Here is an 8,622-nt window from a genome sequence, read left to right as displayed (position 1 = left end):
GATTGAATGGTTTAATCAAGGGTTGAGTTTGAAAGTTGGGGATCTATGTGCACAATTGGCACCAATGAAATGGTGACAAGTGTCAACATAGGGTTGGGTTGAGAGAAGAGGTTGGAGGCATTAAAGGCCTGAGAAGACCTCATGGTTATCTAGAGGCTAAGGGTCAAGTCTAAATTAAGATTACCCACTGGATTAAGAGTTAATCCAAGGATAAACCTTTGTGCAAATGATTAAGAGATAATCATGGTCAAAGCATTAATGGCCTGATGAGACCCTTGGGTTGGATGAAGGTTGAGTCAAAACAAATGTTTTAACCATGTAGAAGGGTTTGAGTTAACCATTAATGGTTATTGGAGACTTTGGGGATTAAGTGGTTGAAGGTTGAAAGCCTTCAATGGTTATCAAAGACTTTGAGCCATTTAGTGGTTGAAGGTTAAAAGCCTTTAATGGTTATCAAAGACTTTGAGCCCTTTAGTGGTTGAAGGTTAAAAGCCTTTAATGGTTATCAAAGACTTTGAGGTTTTTGAGAAGTGACTTCCCTTTGCTTAGGGATGTGACAAAGTTTAGAGGAGGGGTTAGGTTAATTAGAAGCGATTAGAAGATTCTAGAAGGGATTAGAAAGGGGTTTGGGATTTTGCAAGTGGATGGAGGGATAATAGGATTTAATTGAAATAAAGAATTTATTCAATTTGGTTTCAATTTGGGGAAATTGAATAAATTAGATTTATTCAATTTTAGGATAACTATTTAATTAAATTTGAATTTAATTAAAAGTGGATAGGGGGGATTTAATTGAATAAAATGATTTATTCATTAAATGGGCATAGTGAATTTAATTTAAATAAATTGAGTAATTTACTTAATTAAATAGAGGAATGTGGATAATTTAATTAAATTGGATTTAATCAAATAGAGAAATGAACATAAAATATTCATTTAGGAATATGGTCATTTTTATACGTCTACAACAACATCTACCATTCTCATCTGAGTGTATAATGCCAACAAAAACTTGTTAGATAGATCACTTAGTGGAGTGTGTAAGATTTCAAAATGATAGATGAAGTCACTTTTATATATGAATTGCACCTTTTGCTAATAATTACCTAGAGAGAGGTTGACATAAGATTACCGCCATTAAGGGCCTAACAATGACTTCAAATATTAAAATTTGGAGCCAAATTGGGAGGATAGGAGCACTAGGCACCCTAGACCAACCCAATTACATGTATGTAGGGTTTTTTATTTACCAAACTTTGGATGGTAGATTGAGATTGTGTTTGGAATCAACACATTTATATGACTTGTGTGATGGGATTGATGTCCATTTTGAAGGAAGTGGACACTTGTTATCTTTGGAGGCCTTTTCTCTTGTGACTCAACATATTTATTGACTATTGGATTTTAATTCCTTTCTTTTCTTGATCTAATTTTCTTTAAGATCCATTTTGACTTCACATGTTCACTTGTTCTTAATGGAAAGTGTTGGCAACAATCTTATGCAAAGGAATACACATGGTCCCTATTTTGATGGTTGTATTTGATGAAGTTTTCCCCAATATCATGGAAGTATCACTAACATTATCAAATTTATTGATCAATAAATATAAAAGAGCTTGATATTTGGGACTTAGATGAAACTATATTGATTCTAAAATTACTTGCCCATGTAGGCCTAATCCTCTTCATTGATATTACATTCTTTGTCATATTTTAAACATGTGATGGGGCATTTGTTGTGTCGAAAGCAAGATGCTAGCCCTGTTTTGTTGAAAACCATCAATATTTTTTATTTTCTCATCTTCAAGAAATCCTCCTTTGACAAAAGTTGATGATCTTAATTGATAGGATTATGGCTTTCTCATTGTTCATGCATGTTGTCTCTTGATCATTTGGGATGTTGATGTGATCCATGGTAGCTTCTTTATCTTCTTCTTTAATTTATTTCATGTTATTTGTTTGATTCTCTATGCATACAAGAGAGGAAAATTTTATCTTAAGGAATGGAGGTGATTTGAGTATGGATAGGATCAACTTAGATTTTGTGATTATGAATGGGATAAAGGTGTATGGGGGGAACATCTTGGATTTATTGATCATAGGTGGGATCTTGATCAAATATTGTGTTGACTTGGATGTCATGATTTTTTTGGGGGGTTCTTGGATGTACTAACAAATAAGATCTTGATCAAAGAATGGAATGTCATGGGCATCAAAGATCTCAAATGGAGTGTATGATGATATTTGATACAAGGTTCCTTGCTCATGGATATGAATTTGATTTATGATAGGGATTTTGATCAAGTTCTTAACACATGGAAATTTTATTAGATGATATGAGGGTTGATTAACATTTTGTATTTCTAGATATTAGTATGTGGAGGGACTCTTTGACTTTTGCACATGGATTGGACAAAGATCTTTTATACCTATGAATATTGGATTTAATATATTTGAGATATGTGAGGAATTTGGAATTCACATAGTCAATGAAATATTTGCATGTGATAAGACTAGTGATAGAGTGTGATGATATTACCTTATTTGTGCATTGGATCTTAAGATTGTATGCAATTAGTGCTTGGATAAATTTCATAAAAGTTTCTATATTGGATGTATTTTTGGATTGGGATGGACATGATTGTAATGGTCTAGTGGATGAAGGATTGAGATAGAAAGTGACATAAATTTCTTGGTTCGGTGATGGGGATACAAATTTGGGATATGGATGGGAGATGGGGATTTGGTATATGGTTTATATGGTATTTGGTGTGTGTGTGTGTGTGTGTGTGTGTGTGTGTGTGTCTACACACACACACACACACACACACACACACACACACACACATATATGTATATACATATGTACATATATACATATATGTAATGCCCCGCCAGGAAACCCCTAAGGGTTTAAGTTAAAAACACTCAAATAGAGTGTAAATTTTTTTTTTTTTTATTATTAATAATAATTAAGAGCGTTAAAGCAAAGTTACAACATTAAGATAGTTGAAGTTAACTCAATTCATAATTAGACACGACATTAAAATACAATGGAGATAATCTTTCAATTTAGATATCACAGCGGAAGGCTCAAACAATCCTAAGGAGTTTCCTAACGCGATTACACAACCTTACACCTAACTCATCTTGCGTCATCAGATCCATCAATCTGGATATCTTATATTATGGGAAAATGCATAGGTCTTGATTATATATGTGTTTTCAAGATATGACATCTTAAAATTTTAGGAAGCGTTCAATTGCTTTGGTTGATGAGGAGACCCTCGAGAGGTTAATTACTCAAGGCACTTTAATTCATAATTTCATTAGGGGGTCCCCAAATGGGTTCAAGCGTTTTAAATGTAACCAAGTTCATTCATTAGAGTTTTAAAAATAACCATCTACACTTGACATCATCCTTTCATGCTATAAGTATGCCTAACGAGATTCATTCTTTTAGGGTTAAGCTACGATTAGTTAAATGAGGATTCCTTCATTTGATTTTAAAATATTCACCCTCGTTCGATATCCTTCTTAAATATTAAAAGCATGGTCGGTAAGAGAAAATCATTCCTTAAAGTTTAACTACAGTTAATAGAATGAGATTCCCTTCATTAGATTTCGTGCATAGCTAACTGATGAGTTGAAGTTCTATTATGAAAGGTATAATGTGAGTAGCCATGGGAATTCATTTGGAGTTTTTATAATACAATAAATGGACTCACTTCATTAAGTTGGATGTGCATTAGAGCACACGAGAGCATCCTTCAATTTAAAGTATCGTTAACGAGATTACATTCATCATTTCAGGATTTGAATAATCAGACCATAGTGATGTTCTTCTATTAGGATTAGAATACAATTATCTTTTTGCATATCTCTTCTTATAAACAAAGTTAATATGAGATGGTACATATATTAAGATTAAGGTTTAAATAACTATACCAAAACTCCCCTTTCTAGTTCCATTTCCGCATTCATAAGGGACTCGTTATTTAAGGTTCCAAATATAGATACTAGTTGAGTTCACTCTTATATGAAATTAATCTGATAAAGAATATTTGTTGGGATTAAAATGTAAACAACTAAGTAGTTTTCATTTGATAAAGTGAATTACAATTAACATGGCGATGTTCATTTACAAGGGTACGAAGGTAAATGCCTAAATGAGTTTCATCCTTTAGATTTCACTTAGAGTTTATAACATTAATTCAACTTTGTTTCCCATTCTAGTTCAATCTTAGCAAACATGAGGGATTCCTTTTTATAAAGATTAAAAAAAATGGATATCTATTTGAGTTCACACAATTATAAAGTTAATTTAGTGAGGATTATTGATTTAATTACAACATGAATTACTAAGTATATTCTTCCATTATACAACATGAATACCTAATTAAGTCCACACGGTTATCAAGCTAATCTGATGAGTATTTTTGTTAAGATTAAAATGTGACATAACTTAACAAATTCGTCCAATGTAATGAAACATAATTGACATGGCGTGATTCATTTACTAAGGTAGAAGGATAGATATTTCTATGATGTTCTTCTTTTAAATTTCAATCTAAGAATTGTGACATAATTTTTTTTTTTTAACTTTGTTTCCCCCTTTTTACATTCATTCCAATTAACATACTTTTTAACAATTAATCCAATGAAGTAGTTCTATCTAGATTTCTTCCACTACTACAATTCAAATTAACATTACCGATTTACTTTTTCCACACTTTAATTTCAATATTTAAATACCATGTCATATTCATAATTCACAACGTTTTATGACCTTAAATAACTGCGTTTATCCATATGAAAAATGTTATACATTTAAATTTGAATTCATTTAATTTACACCATACACTTTGCAAGAGTACATCCTTTCATGATAATTTCAAGCATAAAACAAAGCACGCTATAAACATCGCATAACACAGATATGATCTCGGAGTTCACCCCGGATGGGCTACATCTCCGGGTCTGCTCAACTGCAAGACCCCTTTGGTATTATATATAGTTAAGGTTACATATTTACATGTCTTTACAATCTTGTCTTTTAGGCGATCACAACCAACTACAATGACAATTTCAGTCAGTAAATACAACTCTACAAGTTTTCCAACTAAGTTCACATAAGTGTAAGCATTTCTCATTCGGGTATTTTACTTAATCCTTAGATACACATCACTGACATGTTGGTCTGGAACTATACACTAGCACCCCCCCCCAACAATTTTTAAATTCCCTTGCATATATATAAAACAAGTATATGTAAATCTCAATTTATATCTATCCGATTAAAATTATCGCCTGAACACTAAGGGGTAATTCATGGGATATATATTCGTTACGAAGGGGCCAAAAGCCACATATGGTTAATATTATATGTTGATATAAGAAATTCCTAAGATATCATTTATTAAATATCCACATTTAACCATAGTTTATGATTAGTAATTATCAATGCCAGATATATAAATCAGACTGTGACAAAAAGAAAGCATGTATCTCTATATGAGTTTTCGAGCTTCCAGTATTCTAAATTCCATATGTTAATCATTACTCAGCTTAAATAATATTAACTAAATAAGGAGAAAAGTCCGAACTTAGATAATAAAAGGAACTCCATATAAAACCAATATAATTTCTCCCTTATTTTTTTTGTTTTATTAATTTATTAAACATATCCGGAATTTATTATTTTATTGTTTATTTCTTTTAAAACAGTTGAAAATAAATAAACAAAATAACTAATTAATAACAAAAGTTTTTGTTTTTAAAAAAAAATGCATATAGAACTGGGGTTACCCACGTGGAATACCACGTGGGCCCCCTTGGTAGCCACGCTACCATTGGTAGCGCTGCTACCAACTGGTAGCAGGCCGCTACCCTTGGTAGCGCTGCTACCAGCTGGTAGCAGTAGCTACCATGGTAGCATTGCCTCCTCCCAGCGATGGGGGGGAAAGGCATAAAATGTTATTCTTTTTATATATATATATATTTTGTTTTATTTCATTTTTTAACAGAGGTTTTATTTCGTTTTTAACATAAACCTCTGGTTTTAACTTAAAAAGGAATTCACTGGTAAAAGAAATAAAACCAGACCCAGAACAGTTCAAAAATTTTCTGCATAAATATATATATATATATTTTTTTTAAAAAACAAGATATGCAAAAATTTCAAAAGGAAGCTTGACTCATCAATCACACAGTTTGAAAACACTACCTTGCAATATTTTCCAGCAAACCCTCTCTCTTTATTTTGAAAACAAACACAGTCACAGCCAGTTTTTTTTTTTTTGTAACAAAATTTTGAAATAAACCAAAATGATTGACAAAAAAGAATGTAAAAACCCCATACCCATTTTTTAACAGCCATAAAATGGATTTCCAGATTGTTTAAACTAAGAATGGAGAAGATTTTCTCTTTCTCAAAATATCCCAAAAACCATGGCCAATCTTAGAACCAAGAACAACCAAACTGAAAACTAGAACTAAAAGAGAACACTCATGCAACAAAAAGGGGTAGATTAAAATTTCTTACCTCCAAACGCTTTCCGGGGAGAGATTTTGATGAAGATGAGCTCCCAAATCAGCTGCTCTCTTTCCTCATCCCTCTCCAAAATCCCCAATCTCCCTTGCAAGAACCATCTTTTTCCAAGAAAGACCAAAAAAGCCAAGAACCCCCAAAATGCTTGCAAAACTAAGTTAAAAAGAAAAAGCCCTAATTTTGCCCTAATTTTTAATTTCGAAATTAGGCATTTATTTTTAAAATAAAATAGATGAAAAATGGAAACCTCTTATTCATTTTTCCCTTAAAATTAAAAAGCTTCCTTTTCCTATTGCGTTCTTTTAAATTTTAATTTCTCACTACAAGTTTTAAGCCTACTTCTTATTTCGAACCTATTGGCCGAGTAAGGCATTTTGATTAAATTTTAATTTTCTAAAAATCAATCTTTTTATACTATGTCAACTATACAAGTAAAAAGGAAATAATTTCGTTTAAATAATAATAATTTATCCCTTTTCTTCCAAAATGCGAAAATGAGTAATTTATTACTATCTCCCAAAGGACTTTAAAAATTTTCCTTTTTAAAATGCATAATTTATTAAAATCGTAGTTATTAAAATTAACTATTAAATTAACTCGCTATAACTTAATAAAGCGACATTTTTAAATAAATGACTAATCTAATGCAAGAGTCTTGTTTATTCAAATTTCTCAACTACAAATGCATAAAAGTTACAAATGCGTAAATGAGCACACTAACCTCAGTTAAATACCTTAAGCTTGCTACAATAACAATTTAAAGCAATCTCTTAAATTAGTGATTAATCATATAGAATAAGCTACCCATTTAAATTTCTAAATTTCTAATGCGCTCGTCTACTCTTAAATTTAAATTTAATACTTAGGATCACAAACCTCACTTACCTCGCGCATGGCACGCAAATCGAGGAAGTCCTCCAAATCACTCGACACACATCCCATTGAAGAGAAAGCCCACAAATCCACACACGATGCTCACCTAACCATGGCTAAGGCAAGACGAGAGTTATATGACCACTAAATCCGAATTCAAAAGATGAACGAGCATACTCAACCTTGCAAATTCCAAAGGAGATGAACCTTGCCCTAAGCGGTGTTGTACCTGCAATCTCCTACACCCATGAATTCATACAAGCATGCATATACAAATACATATTCAATAAGGATGTTAGCTCAAGATTTATCACAAGGGTTAGGAACAATTGCATTTACACGAGAATCGATGCAAAAACACAATAATAAGTATGCTCAGTTTATTTATATTATCTAAACTACACATTGCATATCGGTTAATCTACCATTCGAGAATGCCACCTAGGAAGTCAATCAAGGTTAAACGGGTTTTAAAAGTACGACTAGGGTATGGGCATTACATTCTCCCCCCCTAGGTTCCGACTTACTCCTGGAAGTCGCAAAGTTAAACGGAAGTCCTGCAACACTTATTAGTCCTTAAACTCAATTAACAATTATCAATTTACACAAACAACTATTTTGTCAACAATTTAAAACATTATTCACCAATAAAAATGCATCTAACATCATTCACACCTTCAAATATTCTATAATTCTCACATAATTATAGCAAAGATATGAGACTTTTCCCTCCTTATTACACCAAATTAAAGCAATTAAAATACACATAGACACAGTTATCCTTCTCATTTATCAATCATGACAAGAAAACAGGCTCTCAAGGTCAATTTCTTCCATCAATTCCTCTCTTTCACAAGATTTTATCACATAGAACTAGTTTCACATAAAACAATTTCTAGGGCCAAGTTAACTTCTCAACAACTAAGAACAACATAAGAACTCAATTGTTTACATTTTTCAGACATACAAGATCCTTTCCAATGACTATGCCCCATAACATAGTGACAAGTTAATACCATTTAATCCATGATTACACATAATATCCATCCACAATACTGGTTTGCACAACACAATAGGCCACATGTGAGCATGTCTAATGCTCGGTCAAAGGTAACATATATGATCCACATCTCTATGTCTGCTCTCAGAATACATACATGATCAACAAATATCCATCATCTCACTCAAGGGCTTGATGG

Source organism: Cryptomeria japonica, chromosome 8 (genome assembly GCF_030272615.1).
Source record: "Cryptomeria japonica chromosome 8, Sugi_1.0, whole genome shotgun sequence".
NCBI lineage: Eukaryota > Viridiplantae > Streptophyta > Pinopsida > Cupressales > Cupressaceae > Cryptomeria > Cryptomeria japonica.
The sequence above is the reverse complement of the archived record's forward strand: the minus strand, read 5'-3'. Positions refer to the sequence as shown.